General features: G+C 50.7%; 1 pseudogene across 1 annotated transcript in view; it reads right to left on the bottom strand.

The window, feature by feature from the left end:
• Positions 1 to 250: 250 nt before the first annotated feature.
• The window catches only part of LOC143527601 (slit homolog 3 protein-like), a 45,987-nt pseudogene continuing 22,680 nt past the window's right edge, over positions 251 to 23,557 (bottom strand). Inside the window, exons 10-25 of the transcript XR_013134192.1 lie at positions 23,010 to 23,078; positions 21,913 to 21,984; positions 21,603 to 21,674; positions 20,960 to 21,031; positions 20,222 to 20,385; positions 18,688 to 18,812; positions 16,569 to 16,666; positions 14,674 to 14,813; positions 12,614 to 12,707; positions 12,166 to 12,303; positions 9,280 to 9,523; positions 7,505 to 7,635; positions 2,062 to 2,216; positions 1,526 to 1,814; positions 1,190 to 1,395; positions 251 to 845 (exon numbers count right to left, since the gene is read on the bottom strand). The product of XR_013134192.1 is annotated as a slit homolog 3 protein-like (transcript). The remainder of the gene's footprint in view (positions 846 to 1,189; positions 1,396 to 1,525; positions 1,815 to 2,061; positions 2,217 to 7,504; positions 7,636 to 9,279; positions 9,524 to 12,165; positions 12,304 to 12,613; positions 12,708 to 14,673; positions 14,814 to 16,568; positions 16,667 to 18,687; positions 18,813 to 20,221; positions 20,386 to 20,959; positions 21,032 to 21,602; positions 21,675 to 21,912; positions 21,985 to 23,009; positions 23,079 to 23,557) is intronic.

Below are 23,557 nucleotides of genomic sequence, written 5' to 3'. Positions count from 1 at the left end.
AAAAATAGGGGGACTAACAACGAAACCATGAGCACACACACACACACACACACACACACACACAAAAACAACCAAACCCAACAGGAAGAGGATGCTGATTGGCACGGGAGCGCGGCGGCTCGGGTAAGAGTTCCAGTCCTTCAGTTCACAGCTGCGCCCTCTGGGCTCCGACGCACGGCAGGCTGGGTTAGGAGACACGGTTCCTGCTTCCTCCAGCGGAGCACACAATGTGTGGGGGAGCGTGACTGGCACATTTGAATACTAGAAGTCTCGGCTAACAGAGTCCCGAAAACTCCTTTCACACACTTGCACAGACATGCAGTACACAAACCAAATGAATCCTTACGTTAGGTTGTACACATATATAGATTTACACACATATATATAAAATTAATATATTTTCAGGAATGTTAATCTGTTGTGTGTGATTTTTTTTTCATTAATACAAAATAACTATTCACACGTAAGCAACATCATAAAAACAGTCTCTTCTTTAGAAAAAAATCCCTTAATAAAAATAAGTTCTATTTGTTTTTTTTTTATTTTACAATATATCTTCGTCTTTCCCTCTAGCTCCTCGCCAAATGGCTCCGCCGCTGGCCGTTACGACGGGCATTTCGAGCAGCTGCACTCCAAGGCCGTCTCCAGCTCTTCTGAGAAGGTCGAGCCATCGGAGCACCTGAAGCTGACCTTCCGCCTGCGGTTCTTGGAGGAGGTGCAGCAGAGGCCAGGGTGGCACACGCGGGGACACTCCACGCGGGGCACGCGGCTCGTGGACGTGCACGTCCTGTTGCCCAGGTGACGCTTGAGTGGCTCACGGATCATCTCGCCCTGGCAGTTGACTTCTGTGGAGAGGACAGGAGACGTGGTGGACTCTCCTAGATGATGGAACTATACAACTCAAACGCACAGCCATACAACTTGAAATCGGAGCATTGTAACTCAATCGGATCCATACAGCTCAACAAATGCTTTTCCCTTTACGTGTAGCCAAGATTTGTGCAGGTGAAAAGACACAAATAATTCTTCCCAGAAGCCCTGACCGTAGCGGTGAAGTGTGTCATGAACGACTGCCTTAAAAGTTCATGACTTGCAGAACTGCTCGAACCACTCGACTATGAAACATCTAACCTGTTTCAGCAGCTATATAGTGTTTTCTGGAGTGTGGCTTCTCTGAGGAGCGGCTTACCTGTGTCACAGTCCGTGCCCATGTAGCCCGGTTGGCAGTGGCACACTGGCACGCCACTCTCGTCCACTTTGCATTCGCCATGCACGCAGTGCCGCCCCCTGCAGGCCGCAGGCTCCTCCCTCCGGTCGCAGTACTGGCCCGAGTAGCCCTGCGCGCACTTGCAGCTGTAGGACGAGCCCTTCGGCACACACAGGCCCTGTACACACCTGCACCCAAGGGGCAGAGAGGCCAGAGAGAGGGTAAGTGTGTATGTGTGTGTGTGTGTGTGTGTGGTGTTACGTGTGTGTGTGTGTGGTGTTACGTGTGTGTGTGTGTGGTGTGTGTGTGTGTGTGTACCTGCTGTTCTGGCAGGGGTTGGGGGGGCTCTGCTGGTCACACAGGGGTGCGGTGCTGCCGGTGGGGCACTCACAGGTCACGCCCGCCTCACCCCGCTGCCTACACGGGCCCTGGGTGCACACGCCACAGGAGTGACAGCCCGGCAGCACGCCCTCCGAGCCCGCCAGCCCCGCGCTCAGCTCCTGCAGCTCGCCGTTAACGCGCACGCTGTGGATGCAGCCGCTGAAGGACTGGGACGGCCGGTCCGGCCCCGAGCGCAAGGCCAACGAGCCGAGCGCCGAGGGCACACCTGGAAGCAGCCAATCACAGACGAGAGAGTCAGCCGCCTGGTCGTGACGCTATCTGATATTGTATAACTAAGCAAGGTTAAAAACATCACTGCATAATGTTTTCATATGCTGAATATAGTATTTTTATATTTAAAAAATATGCGTGTATTTTAAAAACATCTTTACGATCTAAAACAGCGTAGCCATGACATAACTTTAATAATAATTAGCCGTTAAAATGGAATTGTGTGTGTGTTTAGTTCTGACCTCCAACATATAGCTGTGTGTTGGGCTCCACCACAGGGGGGCGAGGCAGTTTGCCGAGACTCTTAGGGGCTCTTTGATCCACCACCAGACTCAGAGTCTGATTCTGGATCAGTAGCTCCACCGTATGGAAAACGCCATCGTTCACTGATTCCACACTTAATAACAAACACACAAACACACACAGGAGAGAGAGAGAGAGAGAGAGAGAGAGAGAGAGAGAGAGAGAGAGAGAGAGAGAGAGAGAGAGAGAGAGAGAGAGAGAGAGAGAGAGAGAGAGAGAAAATGAATGAGTTTACATGGTGTCCATTAAGGTCATATGCACAGACCCCCAACACCCGCAGAGAGGCCCCGGAGGTGCTCCTGTCAGCCACACTTCCTAAACAGGCAGTAGGAACCTGCGGTAGCCAAGTTCGAGCACCCAGCAGCATGACCGTGAGGCCCAACCCCCTCGGCTGGGGGGACTTTATCTGGGACGACACAGCGCTCCCGCAGACCCAAATCTGAACGGGCCGATGTCCAAGCTGCGGCTTCCCACGCTGAGCTGGTCAGAAACTGTGACTTTGGCCCCAGTGCCACGTAGGTAATTGTGTTCTGTCTGAGGAGGGGGATTGTAGTGTATGGGGTCGTGACCCGGCCGAGCCCCTGCAAACTGACATCAGAGCCTGAGAAAGCAGGTCGAGTGTGGCCTCAAAGACTCTGCTGGAGGAGTTATTCCTGGAGGGCGTAAAGGCAGCCACAGACAGCTAGAGACAGTGGTTTGGCAGAGGGAGAGAGAGAGAGAGAGAGAGAGAGAGAGAGAGAGAGAGAGAGAGAGAGAGAGAGAGGAGGAGAGAGAGAGAGAGAGAGAGAGAGAGAGAGAGAGAGAGGGGGGGGGGGGGGTGGGTGGGTTGGAGAAAAATAAAAATGCAGGGAGACAGAGAAGGGGAGCAAGGGAGAGAGAGAAAAAGAGAGAGAGAGAGAGAGAGAGAGAGAGAGAGAGAGAGAGAGAGAGAGAGAGAGAGAGAGAGAGAGAGAGAGAGATGGATTATGGGTAGTGGAGTGTGGCTTGCCATCGTGCCCAACCAAAAACAAGCTCTTCCTCTCTTTGCCTTCTGTTCTGCCCTGTTTCTCCTCCTCTCACTATGAAAAGAGAAGAATGGGGCCAAATCCATTACGCTGGCATAATGTATCACAAATCACGTTTCTGCACAGCGAGAATCGGACACTTTCCCCCGACCACACTACAGGTCAGGCTGCACAACCGTTGAGTTAACAGCTCAAACAAATGGGGTGTGAATTCTGGGAATAGGCCTGGACTTCTCATAAACCGTCTAATGCTGACCATAACCAATCCTGCTCTGGGTCCCTCTTTCCACATGGCTGGCCATAGCCATCCCCCATTGGACAAGAAGTTGACAGGCTGAAACCAATCAGATGTGAGGGAACCGGGCCGGCACTGAGCTGGACCCTGAGCCCCTTGGCACTGATGGAGGGTACGTGGCTTTTCCATCGCAGACGTGTTGAGACCAGAGATGCAGACAGTGATCAGTGTCCTTGTCTTATTACAGGCTCAGCTCAGACAGATTCAGCTCAGTTCAGATGGTTCACATCATTGCCTCATCACTCTGGGTTTCGTAATGTGTTCTTCACAGCCGGAACGATGATCCTGACCATTTGATACATAAATGCCACCTTACACATCTGGCTTTTAAAATATATAGTTTAATGACATTTTTAAAAATCCCTTTGCCTTTGACAGACATTGTAAAAGCTGCCAGAGGTTTTGTATTAGCGTAGTTGAGGAGTGTTTAAAATCCTGAACCCAATTATCTCAATACAGGAGTGAGACTATGATGTCAGGTGCTTGGCATTACCACTAGGGGGCACCAGAGACTAAGACAACCTTTAAGAAGCCGCAGCGTTTGCCAGTATTGGTCTGTTGTCTGTTTTGACAGGCAGAAAATTTCCAGAGGTCATAATATTTTTGGAGGGGGAGGGAGGCAGGGTGGCCTGGCTTTGATGTGTTCCATGCCCGCAAATTAACTTAAAACGCCCTATTATGGAGCACTATAAAAAAAAACCCAACCATTGAGGATTTCAGCAGCTCGTGTCCCTCTTGGGTAGAGGGGGTCTGTTTCTTGGGTAGGGGGCAGGGTCAGTTTCTTGGGTAGGGGGCGGGGTCAGTTTCTTGGGTAGGGGATGGGGTCTGTTTCTTGGGTAGGGAGCAGGGTCAGTTTCTTGGGTAGGGGGCTGGGTACGTTTTTTGTCATAAAAAAAAATCTCTGGTTCCTCTCTGAGAACCTGGGTTATATACAACAAACCCACAAAGTTAGGTACAATTAGCCTTCGTCTCAGAAAGATGAGCCTTCGCCAGAAAGATGAAGATGAAACTGATCTAAATCAGTGAAACTGCAGATGCGTTTACATTTTCTAAATTCAATTAGCCAGCACATCACAGAGAAGCAGAGCTTCCAGGAGCCATCTGGATTGAGATCGTGTGTTTCCTGCTCCTCTGGACTGCTCTTTTGGGCTGGGCTCCTCTACGATCCTCAGTAGAAGAGGAGTAAGAAAGTTTTTCCCTAAAAAGAGACGTCTAATGCTCTCATAGACATGATGTGCTTGTCGAGACATTCAGCCCCATGCTATCCACTGACCTCTCAGCAATACTCCCACAGAGGAGTGCAGCCCAGTGGAGCCAGGATTACCAAGCAGGGATTACAGAGCAGGGATTACAGAGCAGGGATTACAGGAGCAGAGTGCAGATAAACTGCTCAGTGTCTGTATGGGTAAATGTACTGGGATAGGAATAAAATGGTATTTTAGTCCATTTACAGCACCTGGCCCGAAGCTCCCAACCCAAAGCCCTAGATCATACTGCTGGCCCAAGACCACAGGCTCAACCCCAGTCCCCCGGCCAAGGTCCAACCTGACCCGACCCAAGGTCGCTCAGCGCCATCTCCAGTGTGTGCTCCAGGCCAGCTTCTCTTGGCTGCATCTCTGAAGGGCTCAGGTTTTTCCTCTGGCCCATGTGGGTGAGTTCTGATCCCAAGTGAAGGAGAAAGAACCCCCCCCCCCCAATACTCTGCTATGTTGTCCATGTCTGAAGTGGAGTGTGGCCAAACATCAGTTGCTTTCTACTGAGCGTGGTTAGGTACGCTGCAGTCTGACCAGACCCGTGCTACAGGCCCTGGGGGGTCTGGGAAGATCTGCAGCTCTTATATTCCCCTTCAATTCCCTGTGATGGCTGCAGAGGAGCGGAGGTTGAAGGAGTACCCACATGGCCCCTTAAACTAATAGCGAGATTAGTGTGGCATTTGGGAAAGGGCAGAGCGTTGGGTGCATTAGCAGGCAAAACGGACCCTCACATTCATCTAACGCTAATGATCCTTTACTGCTAGTTAAGAGCCTGGCCCCTCCTCCGCCCTCCTCCCCAGCAGAGACTCTCTCCACCCCCATCTGCCCAGATCACTCTGCAGAGAGAAGTCTCCTTCACCCTTTGCCAGCTCCCTGTCATTTCCTCTGGGGTCTGATCCGTCTTTTTACAGTCTGCTTCTCTCTGCGGACCTCCCTCGATCGCCTCTCCCTTTGTCCCTGTCTATCTTCTCCTCGTCCTTGACTCTCATGAAGAATAGGCTTCCGCCATTTTCCTCTTGTTCTTTTCTAGCTTTTCTGCTCGTCTTGGGTCACGCGGCGGACAGCCCGGCGAGCTGCCTCCTCTGCTCCACGCCCCACCAGGAACTTTATGGGCCGCTGCGACGTTTGAAGCCGGTTGCCCGCCGGGAGCTGGCCAAGTGGAACCTCTGGGAGACTCGTGAAACCCCGCCCCTCTGGATGAAGTTAGATGATGCTAAGAAGAGGCAGGTCTGCTCCACCCGCTCCACCCTCTCCACCCGTGGTCCCTCGTCCTTGCTCATTCACTCCAGCCCCCTTGCTTCGTATGGCCTGAGACAATGGTCTCCATGCAGGCCAAAGCCACAGCGCGCTACGACGCTAGCACAGAACTGCCCTAATGAGAGGGTGAGTATTCAAAGTAAGACCGCCATGACGCATTCACCTTCCAGAACACATCCACCATCGGACCCAGTGCACGCAGACATCACCCCGTCTGACTCCTGAGCAGGCGCTGAGATTTAGGAGTGTTTTCTTCAAGCATGCTCTGACTGTATAAACATAGTATATAGATTGTAGTACACATTGCTAAACTGTGCGTGTATCCTGGATATCCACTGTGCACAACTGCACAATATTAAAATATTGGCATGTCCTCGCTGTAATTGTGACCTTAAAAGGGTCCAGTCTACACATCGGACTGTTATATTGCACAGATGTGCGATTCCTGGATGAAGCGTAATTTTTACATGCTGTGACACTCCCGACAGAGCGATCAATCAAGGTCCTAGCTGATGGCAGAATAGAGGCCCTTAGCTGACGGAGGGAGAGATACGCTCGGGATCAATACCAAGCGATCTGGTGGGCGTGGCCTGAGCGCCTACCTCAGCCCTGCTCTCCTCTGCAGACTATTAAACAGGAGCCTGTCTCATCTGGCAACTCGCACCGCCCACGGATGAGCTCGCCAAGATGGAGGAGCCCGGGGGATTCTGGGAAAGCGTGGCATGATTGATTGCCTTTCGCATTTAGCTTTGGCACCTTTTAAGCGACACGCTTGAACTTCCAGAGCAAAAATGGCAAAGAGGGCGTGGAACTATTTGGGGGCCCTCGCACGAGTAAAAGCAAAGACTTTCTGTTTGATCAGCAGTGTGACATGCGGCGAGACTTTTGCTCCGTTTGCTTGGAAGGACACTGCTTCTGAAACTGAGCTCACGTGCCTGACACAATCCCCATGTGAGATGCGCCTCGCTGCCCAACCGGCGTCTGTAGACACGCGCAGTTTGTGCTTCACTGACACCCTCCACCTGGCCACTCCAACCACAGGATCACCGGCGTCTGGACGTTTATATCTATAACGTGTTCTTAACCCAGCAGTGGCAATGTGTAAAAACATTACAACACCATTGTGTCTGACAAACATGAACCAGCTCCACAGCCACAGACATCATTTGACACCCGACTAAAGTCCAATCACCAGTTGTCCTGCGGTCACGCATTGACCAATAATAAAGCAGGAAGATTGTGCTTGCCAACAGATGTGCTAGTCTGTAACTATACATGTATAAAATGCACCTATAAAGATCAGGGGTTCCTAATAAAGTGACCAGTCAGTGTACAGATTCATAGGCAATATTATTTTGGATGTACTAGGGCTACTGCAGACGGCCCTGTGTACTTAAAGGGACCCACGGGTAGGCATAAAAGGGGAGGTGATCTGAACAACTCATTATCGTGCTCCAGTGAGCAAAGCAGTTTTAGTGGATGACACACAGAAGCCGAAATGGCCTTGTTAGGATGAGAAGTGTGAATATGTGTGTGTGGGTGTGTTTATGCGTGTGTGTATGTGAACCCCTACCTGTAAACCGTGGTTGGTGGGTACTTGGTGATGTCATACATCAGCCGGACGTGGCCTTGATACAGCTCTAAAGCCAGAGGGTCGTGATCTTCCTTATACAGCAGCACGCCGTAGTCCTTGTCTGTGGCTACCTACACAGAGAGGAGAGGAAGGTCCGGTAAGGTTCTGCTGACGGCCGTGTTGAATGGGAGAGCGGCCGCGGGGTGTAGCACTTAACACTCTGAGCTCAGGCAATCACATCAAACAGAGCACCTGCAAACAACCCAGGGGCTAACGGCCACGTTGTAATGGCAAACATGAGGTCGGTGTGGAGGGAGTTAGAGGGAGGGAGAGGCAGGGAAGAAAATGGGGTTTATGAAGTGTGGAAAGTCCAAACCCACATCAAACGAGCCCCGGTGGAGGTGCCGGCCTCGAGCCCAGTGGCCTGGAGTCAAATGAGCAGCTAGCGAGACGAGCACCAGGGCCAAATCTCAACTAAGAGACGTCTCACGAGACGGCCAAGCACCACTGACCTGCCACGCCTTCGAAGCTTCAATAATACGCAACTCCCTCCGTCTCCCTTGGTCTAAACTATACTACCACCATTAATACTAATAATGAATTGAATAAAAGAACTGCTTTCTAAACTTCCTAAAGCTTCTTTGTGAGCGCGGACTGCTGGCCGGGTCCGGCCCCCTCGCACGCCTCCTTTGGTGTCTGAAGGTGTCACACCCGTGAAGCTTGATGCCAGCAGCTCAAAGCCGTGAAGAATGGGCAGGTTATTTTTAGCTCCTCCTCTTTTAATTAACATTGGTCTGCCCCACCCGTGCCCGAGGGGAGCGTCTCGCTTGTGGCACAGGGGCTCCCGATCGTAGGCGATAACGCGGCCGGCTCGTCTTCATTTACCCTAATGCGTGTCCTCCGGGGGGACATTATTCATGATGGTGGACAAAAGGTGACATTCTAATAATGTCATCAGGGCAGGAGAAGGAAAGTGTGGCCGGAGAGAGTGGTGGGGAGCAGAAGCGGAGAGGAGTCTGGCGTTTACAGAGAGGGATGTTTGATGGGAAGGCAGTTTGGGATGTGACGCTGGTGCTGCTAATGTATTAGGTGTACAGCCAGGTCAACCCATCCAGAGTCCAGCAGTTCTATGGTACTGCATGACCGAGGCGCCTAATCCAATACATCAGCTAACTGCCTCAGAAGAGTTCAGTTAATAGCAGAGAAACTCGGGAACTCCGAGAAGCACATTATAGGAGCATGATTAAGAAAAATCAGCAGTCTGGAGTAGTATGGTCCAGTACGGCTCTTTGAGGTTGACCACACTAAACGGTTCAAACCCAACAGCCCTGTCTCCTGAAGACCTGTACGAATCGTGTAAAACAGATCTCTAGAAACGGCGTCAGACAAAGCTACAGTGAAATAAAGACACGCGGAAACCACGTTGACGGTGGGTTGATAACTGCTGCGCGGAGGGACATGAGTGGTGGGTGGTACCTGCAGGGATATGTGGGCGGTACCTGCAGGGATATGTGGGTGGTACCTGCAGGGATATGTGAGCGGTACCTGTAGGGATATGCGGGTGGTACCTGGAGGGATATGCGAGCGGTACCTGCAGGGATATGTGGGCAGTACTTGCAGGGATATGTGGGCGGTACCTGCAGGGATATGTGAGCGGTACCTGCAGGGATATGTGGGTGGTACCTGCAGGGATATGTGGGTGGTACCTGCAGGGATATGTGGGTGGTACCTGCAGGGATATGTGGGTGGTACCTGCAGGGATATGTGGGTGGTACCTGCAGGGATATGTGAGTGGAGGGGCGGATGCTGGCGCCCGGCAGCTCGATGAACGTGTCCTTCCCCAGGAAGTGGGCGGTGACCGTCTTCTGGCACTTAGCACCGAAGAAACCTGGCGGGCAGCGGCACACGGGCTCACCCTCCACCAGCACGCAGGGGGCACCGTTCTGGCAGTCCGACTGGTCACAGGGGCTGGTCTTCTGGAGGAGGATCATGGGAGGAGGGTTCTCACAGAACAGCCCGCTGGGGGAGAGAGAGAGTGAGAGAGAGAGTGAGAGAGAGAAACACACCTAGGAGCTCATAATCACTTCAATTCATAAATGTTCCTAAATTCCTAAAGCAGTTTCACCATTCAACTGGTACTCTGGTGCTCTTCTAACCAGTGTTGGGAACGTTACTTTAAAAAAAGTAATTAGTTATAGTTACTCACTACTTCTTCGAAAAAGTAACTGAGTTAGTAACTGAATTACTCTATAATAAAAGTAACTCGTTACCACGGAAAGTAACAATTTGCGTTACAGTTAAAAAAAGGTTATATGCCAATTAATTAAGTTTTTTTTAAGCAGTTTTCACAGTCAGTTGAAATGAGCAGATCAGAAAGTTGTTTAACTTTTGATATTTATTGCACATCCACAGACCAGTGCAGGATAAAATCCTTTAAAATCCAAAATCTTTGTAAAAAAAAAAACAAAAAAACAAAAGTAAACAGTTACATTATATAAAGTGCATTTACATCTATGAAATTAAATTAAATTATCTCAACCTGAGACAACTGGTTTATTCACAACAGAAGTAAACTTAACAATAAAACCTCTATTCTTAATTAAATAAATCAAATACCCAGTCTGGTAGACATTTAGGAACTTCAAGTATTTTCTTAAATAATGTTTATATCGCCTTGAAAATGCTAAATTTTCTTCGGCTTGCACCTGACGCCATTTCGGCTTCTTCTCCGTTTGTGTCATGTCACTCGCGTGCTTCGGCGCGCGTGTAAAAACACTGGCTATGATTGGCTATCATAACGCTGCCTTAGCCAATCGCTTACTGACTTGTTAAGGTAAACAGGTGTTACACCGAGAACTGTGACCTATCGAGATCTATTACTCCTCACTAGCCTGGGCAGCGGTCCGCTCCCATTAGTATATCAATATATAGTAACGCACCGCTTTTAATGACCAGTAACGTAAACGGCGTTGTAATGACAGGAAAAGTAACTAATTATATTATCCCGTTACTGACAAAAATGACGCCGTTACCTAACGCCGTTATTTTTAACGGCGTTATTCAAAACACTGCTTCTAACACTTCTCCCTCTTGCCTTTTGTGTTACTCTGATGAACATTTTGTTACAGCGTTCATGCATTGCCAGGGAATGTGGAAAGCCCAATTAATACACAGCTCGAGCCACTGAACACTTAATTACCAGCTGTGCATGGGGGAGGAGCTGGAGGAGGGGAGGGGCCATGCACTACAGAGAGTGCTAATGTGCATCTGGAGGAGGGGGCGGGGCCATGCACTGCAGAGAGAGGCTGTGTTCGAAATAGCCTACTACATACTACTGGCGTACTGCTTGTGCCCCAAATCAGTATACAGTATGCAAATAAAATTTTTTCCAGTATGCGAAACATCCCCGGATGACATACTACTTCTGGAAAATATTCCAGTACGCGAACAGAGGTATCTTCCCATCCCATCATGCAACGGATGATGTTCACATGACCCTGTAGTATGCTTTGCTTTTGTCGCATACTGGAAACTGTACTGCATACTACTACGAGGACCAGTATCCAGTATATACTGAGTGCAGTATGCAGTATGTAGTATGGAGTTAATGTGCACCTGGAGGAGGGGGTGGGGCCATGCACTGCAGAGAGAGTTAATGTGCACCTGGAGGAGGGGGCGGGGCCATGCACTGCAGAGTTAATGTGCACCTGAAGGAGGGGGCGGGGCCATGCAATGGAGAGAGAGTTAATGTGCACCTGGAGGAGGGGGCGGGGCCATGCACTGCAGAGAGAGTTAATGTGCACCTGGAGGAGGGGGTGGGGCCATGCACTGCAGAGTTAATGTGCACCTGGTGCCTGCAGTAACCGCACAGCACACAGAGGAGAGTGAAGACTCTCAAAAGCTGATGGCTTGTGCCACGCTGCTGCTTGCTGGCAGTGATTGCAACAGACACACATATACATGTGGGCTCATGCATCTGCACACACACAAACACACACACACACACACACACACACACACACACACACACACACACACACACACACACACACACACACACACACACACACACACACACACACACACACACACGGGTACTCAAACACACACGGTCACTCAGATGCACAGGGCAGTCCCACACTTATAGCGTTATAATTAGCCACATGGAGATTCATCTGCCATTTTCCTCAGATGAGACAGCCCAGTGCCATATAATAAAGTACCATCTGGAGCTCAGGAGCGTGTGTGTGTGCGTGTGTGTGTGTGTGTGTGTGTGTGAGAGAGAGAGAGTGAGAGAGGTGTGAATGTGTATGTGTGAGGATGTGTGTGTAATCTGACTCTTACTGAGCCAGATGAATAGTGTAATACATCCTAGCGCTGTGTGATATGGCTAAAAATGCCTCCATTGTCATGGCACTGCTGTAGATTACTACTGCAATATGATATGCAACATATTCTGGACCTGTGATTCAAACACAGAGGAACCCTTGATGTTCACGGTTAAGGACTGGACTGCAGAACTATGATCACAATGATTTATATTTGTTGGACTGTGTGAATGACGTAACATCAAATCGGCCAGAGAGCACCCAGAGAACCCTCATCTGGAACATCTGTGATTGGTCAAAAACTCAGAAAGTATCTGAAGACGCGTGTCTCACCTGAAACCATCCTTGCACACACACGTGTAGCCGTTGATGGCATCCACACACTCCGCCCCATGCTGACACTTGTTTTCCACACAGTCGTTATAGTCCAGCTCACAGTGTTGTCCCACATAGCCTGGTAGGCACTCACATCTAAAAACACACACACACACACACACACACACACACACACACACACACACACACACACACACACACACACACACACACACACACAAATGCTTTGAACATACTCATTTATGGTGGTCAAAGTACTAAATATTTTCAAGCATGTCTAATTCAGTTTTAACTAAGACATTTGGCCAGCAATTACACACTTGTGCTGTCTGATCCCCAGATGGAGCCAGACCTCACATCTGTTTGAGCACCTACACATGCCTGTCTCCTGAACGCTGACCTTAATGCAGAGGTCATGGGAGATGGGGAGGAGTGGAGCACACACCTGTAGCCCCTGGTGAGGGGCACACACTTCGAGTCGTGCTGGCAAGGGTCAAAGCCGGGAAGACAGGCGTCCACGACGTCCTCGCACAGATCTCCTAACACACACAAACACACAGACTGTCAAAGCTCACCATACATCTGCCTTTGCTCAGGCGTCTGTGGCTGTTCACATGCTGTGGAGCGTCGGACGAGGTAGCGTGTGAAAGCCCAGCTAGCGGTTGAGGAACGTATTGGGCTTTGATCAAACACGCAGCCCGCGTCTGATGACTCCTCAGAGACTCACTGATGGTTTTACTCTTCATGCTGTACGCTGATGTTTGGAATGGGAGAGGGTGGGGTTGGGGTGGGGTGGGAGTGTGGGGGTTGAGTCAACCTAAAACAGGCGAATGTGTGTGTGTGTGTGTGTGCATGTGTGTGTGAAGCCAAGCTGGCCCTATTACTCTGCAGAATCCATCTGAGAGCATTAAATCACTGCCAGCTAAAACCTTCCCTTCAATACAGACTCTGTCCTGATTCACCTGCTACACACACACTCACACACACACACACACACACACACACACACACACACACACACACACACACACACACACACACACACACACACACACCCTTATGTTCTAACACTCTCTTTCCAAGTCCTATCACACTGTCCCCTTCATCCCCTTCAAGTGTGTGCTACTCTACCGCACGGCATCACCTCACACGCACACAGAAACACACGTCTGCTCTCCAGGCAGCGGACCAGGCTGCCAGGCTTCCTCGGCGGGCTCTCCCCTGGGCAGCGCACCCTGCTGGGCCAGGCAGCGTGGCGGTACCTGGGCCCTGGCCAAGCTTTTCCTGCAGTGTAATACTGGCACGTTCCACCAGAGGGAGGAGAGAGCACTTTGCTGGGGTGGTGTGCACTACCTGGGGCTCAGCTAAGACCTGTTTGACCCCTTCTAAAGAGCAGGATGAAGGCCTTGGACACAGGAGCAGAGAGTCTGCTTTAGTCATGCCACTGGGCAGGTCATCAGTGAACTCAGCAGCAAATAACAAGGGTCACAGTGGCGAGCCAAATTCACTTTGAAACTACAGTTCCCAAAATACACTAGGGCGAAAGTGAATTCAAAGACACTGGCTTAGCTCGTCAGCCTCCCTGTAGAGATCAGTTTCTCTCATTGTTTCTGTCATTCCTGCACAAATGTATTTTGCACTTGGTAGCGCTGTATCTCCACAGACACACACACTCGCACACACACTCGCACACACTCGCACACACGCAGCAGGACAGGGGAGGGGGACCGAGGAAGAGGAGAAGCGGTTTGTTTGAAGGACTTCTTTGTGTCAGTGTGCTCTGGGGCTTGTCTCGCCTGCCTCTCATCTGGGCTGCCTTCACACAGGCTGTCCAGCAGCTGGGCATAACACAAGCCTACAGCTTTGGCATCCTGTCCAAACTTGGTATCAGAGTGGGCACACACACACACACACACACAAACATGCATGTGTGCTCACCCAAACACACTCCACACCCACTCCCAGGGGAGGCTACAATTAGACCTTCTGCAGTAATAACAGGGCTTGTTAAGAACAGCTGTACCTCTCCTCTCCTGTCTTCTCCTCCTCTCCTCTCCCCTCCTCTCCTGTCCTCTCCTCCTCTCCTGTCCTCTCCTCCTCTCCTCTCCTGTCCTCTCCTCCTCTCCTCTCCTGTCCTCTCCTCCTCTCCTCTCCTCCTCTCCTCTCCTCTCCTCTCCTCTCCTCTCCTTGTAGTCATATGGTGTAAAAGTACCAGCTATCTGTCCATCACATGGCCTGTTCCAGTCAACACTTCACCCTTTTACATTTGTTGGTCCCAGTTTTATTTCAAAGCCACCCAACAGTGTAATGAGCTGCTGGGTAAACAGGGTGAGGGTTATAACGTAGCGTACTAAAAAACGGCTAACCAGGCAGCATCACTGCGAGGGAGATTCACCTTCGTAACAAACTCATGGGAGTAAAGGGATGATACGGTGTGCAGTCTGGACCCATGTGCTACGTCCAAACCCTGTTACTGCTCTGCTGCAGGGCGAGTGTGTCTCCTACCTCTGTAGTTGGAGGGACACACGCAGGTGTAGTTGTTGATGCCATCCACACAGGTGGAGTTGTTCTCGCAGTCGTTGTCATCGCAGTCGTCGGGATTCACCTCACACCTCTGGCCCTCGAACCCAGGCAGGCACGTGCAGCTGACGTGGGAAGAGATGATAATGGGTTAATCCCCATGGTGGGGGGAGAGGGGGGTTGATTCTGGGTCAGGGAACCAGGGCTAGCCGGGGTCCGATCCAGATGGCCCTGCGAGAGATCAGGCCAGGTGGGGTCGCCTGTGTCTGGCCACCAGTCGAAGGCCAACGAGCTCCCTCAGGTCTAAACACCTCCTCCACCTCCTCCTACTCCTCCACCTCCTCCTACTCCTCCACCTACTACATGCAGAACACTTTTAACTCCTGCCAACCTTGAGGCTTGGCGCTGTCAGCTTGCCACGGGCTCAAAGGAAGTCTGCTGTTTGATAAAGCTCCATCCCCATGGTGACTTGTGGGCAGCGACCAGCAACACTTATCTCACCAGTGCCCGCGTTCACCCCCGGCCACGCCCAGTAGCACATGCCCCTATGCCCACCTCGGGGGCTTTCCCCCATCCTTGCCCAGCGGTCCGCCTCGCAGGCTGTCGGCTTTACGGCCCCTCCGCCTCAAATGGCAAAGTGCGTATACGAGCCAATACATCATACTTAACTCTCTCAGCAGTGACACCAACCTGCACAAGCAGGAAGCCTGACCCCACTCCACCCGAATGGATCTCCAGAGACATTTCATTGCTTTTCTGTAATGTCAAGTGGAACCTGACGCTGGCTTATTTGGTGTTTTGTCTGGCCTACGAGGCGAAGGCCCTTCAGTAATCGAAGGAAAAGGGCAAAGTCGCATGTGTTTAAAGGTTACAAGGTGATTTAGGAGGCAGAGAGCATCCGAAAGCAGGAAATATACTGGCACATAAAACCAATCTGCCCGGCTCTGGGTTTTAAAAGCGCTCCAGGCAAATATAATCAAACCCTGATGCATTTAGTAATGCTACTGTCAGAGTCTGCATTTACAATGTATAAAGATTCTGAGAATGGAGATGAGCGTGATGTGGGTGGGTGTGGTGTGGCGTGGGTGAGGGCAGTGTGCGTGGGTGAGTGTGGTGTGGGTGGGTGTGGTGCCGGGGAGTCTGTGTGAGTGAATGTGGTGTAGGTGGGCGTGGTGCAGGTAGGGGTGGTGTGGATGGGTGTGTTGTAGGTAGGGGTGGTGTAGGTGGCTGTGGTATAGGTGGGTGTGGTGTAAGTGGGGGTGGTGTAGGTGGGCGTGGTTAGGTGGGTGTGGTGTGGGTAGGGGTGGTGTAGGTGGCTGTGGTATAGGTGGGTGTGGTGTAGGTGGGCGTGGTGTGGGTGGGTGTTGTGTGGGTAGGGGTGGTGTAGGTGGCTGTGGTATAGGTGGGTGTGGTGTAAGTGGGGGTGGTGTAGGTGGGCGTGGTTAGGTGGGTGTGGTGTGGGTAGGGGTGGTGTAGGTGGCTGTGGTATAGGTGGGTGTGGTGTAGGTGGGCGTGGTGTGGGTGGGGGTGGAGTAGGTGGGCGTGGTTAGGTGGGTGTTGTGTGGGTAGGGGTGGTGTAGGTGGCTGTGGTATAGGTGGGTGTGGTGTAGGTGGGCGTGGTTAGGTGGGTGTGGTGTGGGTAGGGGTGGTGTAGGTGGCTGTGGTATAGGTGGGTATGGTGTAGGTGGGCGTGGTGTGGGTGGGGGTGGAGTAGGTGGGTGTGGTGTGGGTGGGCGTGGTTATGTGGGTGTGGTGTGGGTGGGCGTGATTATGTGGGTGTGGTGTGGGTGGGCGTGGTGTAGGTGTGCGTGGTTATGTGGGTGTGTTGTAGGTGAGAATCATGCAGGAGAGCCAGGTGTGAGTGAGGTGCCAGCCTGTACCTGTATTGGCCCTCCTGGCCCGGTGGGAGGTGGCACGTTCCCCCATGACTGCAGGGCTGACTGAGACACGCGTTCACCGCAATCTCACAGTTCCCACCCTGACAGAGAAAAGCAGATTCGGTTCACATCCACCGTAGCACCTCACTGACACTTCAGACTCCGGCTGACAGTTTAATGCACCTGGGAGACGTGTAATGCTGTCCATTAATAAGACAATAACTGTGAGCACACACAAAGAGACCAGAGGCTTCATGTTGAACCGTTTCAACCTCTTTCCAGGGAAACCACTGAGAAACCTACAAATCATACAATTATACAGTTGGCCAATGGATGCAGTTTTCACCTTATACAAGATTTCTGCTCATGCTAGAGGTGGATGAGCAGCCTTAACTTTGCTATCATAGCAAATATTGCCAGTAAAGGCCTCTGGCTACATGTCTCTCTGGATAAACCGTGGTCACTTCCTTGCATAGCCTGGCTGTGGTTTATGGGGACGTGGCCCTTTAGAAGCAGGAAACAGAAGCTTTAGCTTCAGCAGACCGCACACCTGCTATGTGCCTCTTTACCCACGTCCTGTTGCAGAAGTGGGAAAATGTGAATAATGTTCACATGGGGCTTTGTTGAAGGAAACAGACCCATCTGACTATCTGCCTGTTTCATTTACAACAAACACCCATCCATGCGTATGTCCTCTCTTACACTAAAAGCTACTGTGTTCTCTCTCTCTCTCTAACTCTCTCTCCTCCCTCTCTTTAACTCACTCTCCTTCTCTTCCTCTCTCCCCTATCTCTCTTCCTCTCTCTCAGCCTCTCTCTGTCCTCTGTCCCTCTCCCTGTCCTTCTCTTTCCCTCTCGCTGTCTCTCCCTCTCTCTCTGACTCACTCTCTCCCACTCTCTTTCTCTCTCTCCCTTTCTCTCTCCCTCCCTTCCTCTCTCTTAGACACAAATGTGCTAGCATTTGTGATTGATTCTCTTCACACCTTTTAATTAATCTAGACCCACAGGAGGAAAAGAGAAGGAGAGGAAAGCCAACTGAAGGCTGTTGAAAATGAAAGTCTGGCAAACAACTCCCCCCCACACACACTGCATCTCTCTCTCTCTTTCTCGCTCTCTCACACACACACACACACACACACACACACACACACACACACACACACACACACACACACACACACACACACACACACACAGCACACCTGTGCTGACCTTGAGTGTAGAGATTTTAATTAAACGAAGAGTCATTGGTTTTGTGTTATAGAGGGCGAAAGGTTAAGTTCTTATCTGTTCCACTGCAGTGGGACACTGACAGGAATCCCATAATCAAACAAAAGGCTAACGATTCCATGTTGCTGTCAGGACACACACACAAACAGGCACACACACACAGGCACACACCAACAAACATCAAACACACAAAAAGGAGACTGTGAAATTCTTTAAAGGACCTCACAAGTCACTGATCAAAGGCACTTAAAAATGGCTGAATGCTGAGGTAAAAGGTTTATCTGTATAATAGCAGAGGTATGCAGCACACACACACACACACACACATACACACACACACAATCATGCTACAGAGACTCATGCACACTGATGCTACATAGACACAAACCTGCACTCAAGAGCCCTCACAGAGCCACAGATGTGGCCACACACACACACACATTTACACACCGTGCCCCATGAAAGCACAGACGCCTCACACAGACGAGCTCAGACAAATGCACAATGAAGTACAACAAATTGCATGTCATTTTAGCCCCAAATGGATGATTGTGGTAAATGATTCTCATTGGATGATCCCTGTTTTCATTGATCCGTATGCCAGAGATGATCTCAATCCCCCGTTGCCTCCTGGTAATATGTATAAACAGACTGATATGGGGTTTAGCAGGAAAAATCCCCCTGATGAGGACTTTAAAGCTGCATTCAGCCAGTCAGGCCGCGCCCATCGATTCCTGGCTCAGCGTTGCATATGCATGAGCGGCGAAGCCTCCAATATATCGAGCACGCTTAGCAAGAGCGATGGCGATGACCTTTTGAACCCCAGTAATGAGACGCACATCTGGAAGGAGCCGTGATTGGCAGCTCTGCGCGGGGAGGGGCGTGTCACTCACCTTGTAGCCGAACGGGCACGTGCAGTGGTAGGAGCCGCTGACGTCACCGACACACGTGCCGTTGTTCCGGCAGGGACCGGCCAGGCAGGGGGCGCACTTGGACATCAGACTGAGATCGACGGGCCCTGCAGGGACAGAGGGGGAGGGAGTGTGTAAGGAGGAGGGGGAGAGAGGACAGCAGGGGGACAGAGGCTACGAGGGGGGGGGGACACACGCCAGACACACTGAGAGTAGAGCACAATGGCATTGTGGCCTCCTCTCTGGTAGCCCACCACTGTTTTTTTTTTTTGAATATTTTATTTATTCCTTTTATATTTTCCATACATATCAAACACACAAAACATCAACAACAAAACAAAAAATAAATAAAAACAAAACATGCTCAAAAAAAAAGACAAAACATGCTCAGGTCACTGTCCCTTAAAATAGTCCAATACAGGTTTCCAGGTTTTATTGAGGTATTGTGCTCTCTGGCCCCGACTGCGCAAACGTTCCATCGAAGCAAATGTGAGCATTTCAGACAGCCAGCGTTTAAATGATGGAGCAATGGGCGATTTCCAGTCAAGGAGGATCAGCTTTTTGGCCACTACCATACCAGCCATCACCACCTGTTGTAGGGGGTACGGAAGAGGATCCAGTAATGTAGAGTATCCGCAAATCGCAGTTATAGGGTCAAAGTTTAGTTGTACCCCAAGAGCTCCTGAGAGCCAATTGAACACATTGGTCCAGAAGCCATGCAGAACAGGGCAAAACAAAAACAAATGTGACAAGGAACCCTCCTCTGTTTTACATCTCTCACAAAGCGGAGATATTGAACCAGATATCTTATGCAGTTTAACCCTTGAGTAGTGCATCCTATGTAAAACTTTAAACTGAATCAGTCTATATCGAGAGCTAATGGAACAAAGTGAAATCCTTTTGAGGCTTTCTTCCCAAACCTCATCTGTTATCTGGCTGTTAGTCTCCCTGGCCCAAGCCTCTCTATACCGTGTGGTGTCAGGAGTCGAAGACAAAACAGAAATGAATTGGGAGACTAGATGTCTCGACTGAGGATCCATACAGAAAAACCTATATATTGGATGATTATTTGGTTCTGATTCGAAGTTTGGAATATTTCCTCTAACATAATGCCGAAGTTGCAGATAGCGAAAAGCCCACCACTGTTTTAAGTACTGCTCTATCCAAATATATAAAAATCCCCTTAATCTCGGCACTAATCTCTGAATCAATCCTCTGGCACTGCTAATTGGCTTTCTGGGGTTTGTACGTCTAAATCTTTCAGTTGGCTACTTGTGCTTGTTGAAAGAGAGGCAGAAATATCCAGAGAGGGAGAGAGAGAGAGAGAGAGAGAGAGAGAGAGAGAGAGAGAGAGAGAGAGAGAGAGAGAGAGAGAGAGAGAGAGAGGGAGAGAGAGCGAGAGAGAGAGAGAGAGAGAGAAAGAGAGATATGTATAGAGAGAGACAGGGAGAGTAAGAAGGAGAAGGAAAAGGAGAGAGGAGGCAGATGTAGAAGGAGACAGGAGGAAGAAGCTGACCTTTGCACTGGAAGCGGTTGAGGGGTGTGGTGAGCAGGAGACGGTCAGCCATGTCGGGCGGTCCACTGCAGCGGGCAATGCCAGGCTCCTTAAAGCCAGCCTTCACCCACTGGGAGAGCCACCGTAGCTCACAGTCACAGTATAGTGGATTAGCACCCAGTGCCCTACCACACACACACACACACACACACAGAGGAAGGTAGTTTAGTCCCACGCAGTCAAACAAGAGATCATCACAATGACTTGCACACAAGCTCCTACACACACACACACACACACACACAGACCGTACATCCTACTCGAAGGTAAAAAGGCAACCTCTTCATCAGCTAAAGACCAGGGGGAAGAAGCTTCCGCTCCCTCTCTGGCTAATGAAACAGAGAGCCCTTCTCCTGAAGAGCCTTCCTTTGTGACAGGGCCTTTAATTGCAGCCCTACAGTAACTCTTCCTCAAACCAGCAACAGCAGCCCCAACCAGAGGGAAAAACCCCAGTCACACGCTCTCACTGACGCATGCCTTTTAACGGTAATAACATTTACAAAGATTTCCTGTGGGGCCCCGCAACGGCACACCACACACAGGGCAGCGCTTTAAGGTCGCACCTGCTAATGAAGTCAAACCTCTACTGGTCATAAAAATCTGAGTGAGTTTCTAAGTCTGATGCTGAGAGCCTGTCATTAGTAGTGAGGGGGTAGAGAGAGAGACAGACAGAGCACTCGCTCCGGCTCACACACTCACAGATGAGACAGAGACGTCAAGTGGTTGAAGGCTCCCTCTGGAATAGTTGAAAGGTCGTTTCCATGGAGTGTTCTGAAAGAGAAGAGAGGGGAAATTGAAAGCAAGTGTGCGTGGAGTGAAGTGCAGCTCTCGCTGGTGCTCTCCGGAGCAGGAGAGGGCAGGACCAGGACCCGGTCCACACGTGCTGGACAACATCTGCACGGAACATTCAGCAGGTCTGGGGTCAGTCTAACAGTAATCAGACCCTGTGACCAAGGCCATGCCACTTGAGGCCATAACAGACGTGCCCCCAGGGGCATTCTGGGAAATGAACAAGTGAGAGTGATGGCTGGCAGCTGGGTGTGCAAAAGGGGGTGGGGGGGGGGGTTTGCCATGTCCTCACCCCCAGCAGAGGTGGGGAACAGGGCCTCAGAGCTCCTGAAAACCTCTGGCTGGCCTGATCTTATGGGGGGTGGGAGTGGAGAAGAAGAAAACTATCTTTCTCCATCTAGTGAGGGTTTTCCCTCAGAAAACATCAGTTTCACAGGCACCTCTTAAACAGGAGCTAATGAGGACTGGGAGTGTGTGTATTTGTGTGTGTGTGTGTGTGTGTGTGTGTATGTGTGTTTGTGTGTGTTTCCCCGGTGGAAGCAGGAGGACTTACAGCAGTCGCAGTGAACGCAGTCCATCAAACGCATTCACTGGCACACAGCGGATCTGATTATAACTCAGGATACTGCAGACAGACCAGGGGAAAGAGAGAGAGAGAGAGAGAGAGAGAGAGAGAGAGAGAGAGAGAGAGAGAGAGAGAGAGAGAGAGAGAGAGAGAGAGAAAGAGAGAGAGAGAGGGGAGATAGAGGGGGATATTAAACCCAGATATTTATGTTCCCACACATCCACATTCACCCACCAAGCGAAGTGTTGGTGCGGTTGTAGTCGGTGGCGTGTGGCAGGCGGTCGTGAGGACGACTCACAGTGTGGAGAGCTGAGTCATGTTGGTGAACGTGAGCGGAGTCAGTGAGCTGATGCTGTTGTTACTCAGGTCTCTGGGGAACATGAGAAACACACACACACCATTACGCACACACACAATTACACAAACACACTGACAAACACCATGTCCTCCCACCACTAATCAAACAAAATCATTAAGGCTGTGGAAGGTTATCTGAGCCAAAATCTAGTTAACAAAATGACCATTTGGCCATCATGGCTCAACAGCTGGATGTGTAGAAGAAGGAGGTTAAGGTGACTGGATGACTGGGTGACTGGGTGATGGGATGATAGAGTGACAGGGTGACTGGGTGATACGGTGATAGGGTGACAGGGTGACTGGGTGATAGGGTGACTGGGTGATAGGGTGATAGGGTGACAGGGTGACTGGGTGATTGGGTGATAGGGTGACAGGGTGACTGGGTGATAGGGTGACTGGGTGATAGGGTGACTGGGTGATTGGGTGATTGGGTGATAGGGTGACTGGGTGACAGGGTGACTGGGTGATAGGGTGACAGGGTGACTGGGTGATAGGGTGACAGGGTGACTGGGTGATAGGGTGATACATTGACTGGGTGATAGGATGATAGGGTGACTGGGTGATAGGGTGACAGGTTGACTAGGTGATAGGGTGACTGGGTGATACGTTGACTGGGTGATAGGGTGATAGGTTGACTGGGTGATAGGGTGATAGGGTGACTGGGTGATAGGGTGATACGTTGACTGGGTGATAGGGTGACTGGGTAATAGGATGATAGGGTGACTGGGTGATACATTGACTGGGTGATAGGATGATAGGGTGACTGGGTGATAGGGTGATACATTGACTGGGTGATAGGATGATAGGGTGACTGGGTGATAGGGTGACAGGTTGACTAGGTGATAGGGTGACTGGGTGATACGTTGACTGGGTGATAGGGGTGATAGGTTGACTGGGTGATAGGGTGATAGGGTGACTGGGTGATACGTTGACTGGGTGATAGGTTGACTGGGTGATAGGGTGACTGGGTGATAGGGTGATAGGTTGACTGGGTGATAGGGTGACTGGGTGTGGGTGTAAAGGAGTGGTGTCACGTACATGAGCGTGAGCTGCTTCAGGTGGGCCAGCTCCTTGGGGACGGCTGTCAGCAGGTTTCCTTCCAGGTACCTGAGCCATTGGAGACATGGAAACATATTCTCACTCAGCAGTCACTTACACATCACAAGGACTCTGTCAGATCTCGGCTATCGCTTTGAGACACCACAGAGCTAAAGCTAGAAGCCAGAGAGGTTGAGTGAAAGAGAAGCCATGCCCAAGCCTGGCGTGCACAGGAGTGGGGAGGAGTCGATGCCTTCCAGTGGGAGGGGCTTTACGTTACTGTGCATTATGGCTCTTGCAGCATGCAGCTATGCGGGTACCTGTTCAGGAGTGTGGAGATTAGACTACAGTGAGACTACTGGCTTGTGCCTATGTGTGTGTGTGTGTGTGTGTGTTGAGCAGACCAGGCAGCTGAGAGTCGTTCACTGAGAAAGACCACAGGCAGCAGATGGAAGTTTCAAGCAGCTCAATATCCACACACAGAGCTAATGAAGCCTGTCAGTAGAGACTAGGAGAGAGGAGTCTAGCAACACACACACACACACACA

Source organism: Brachyhypopomus gauderio, chromosome 11 (assembly GCF_052324685.1).
Source record: "Brachyhypopomus gauderio isolate BG-103 chromosome 11, BGAUD_0.2, whole genome shotgun sequence".
In the NCBI taxonomy this organism is placed as follows: Eukaryota; Metazoa; Chordata; class Actinopteri; order Gymnotiformes; family Hypopomidae; genus Brachyhypopomus; species Brachyhypopomus gauderio.
The sequence above is the reverse complement of the archived record's forward strand: the minus strand, read 5'-3'. Positions and strand labels throughout refer to the sequence as shown.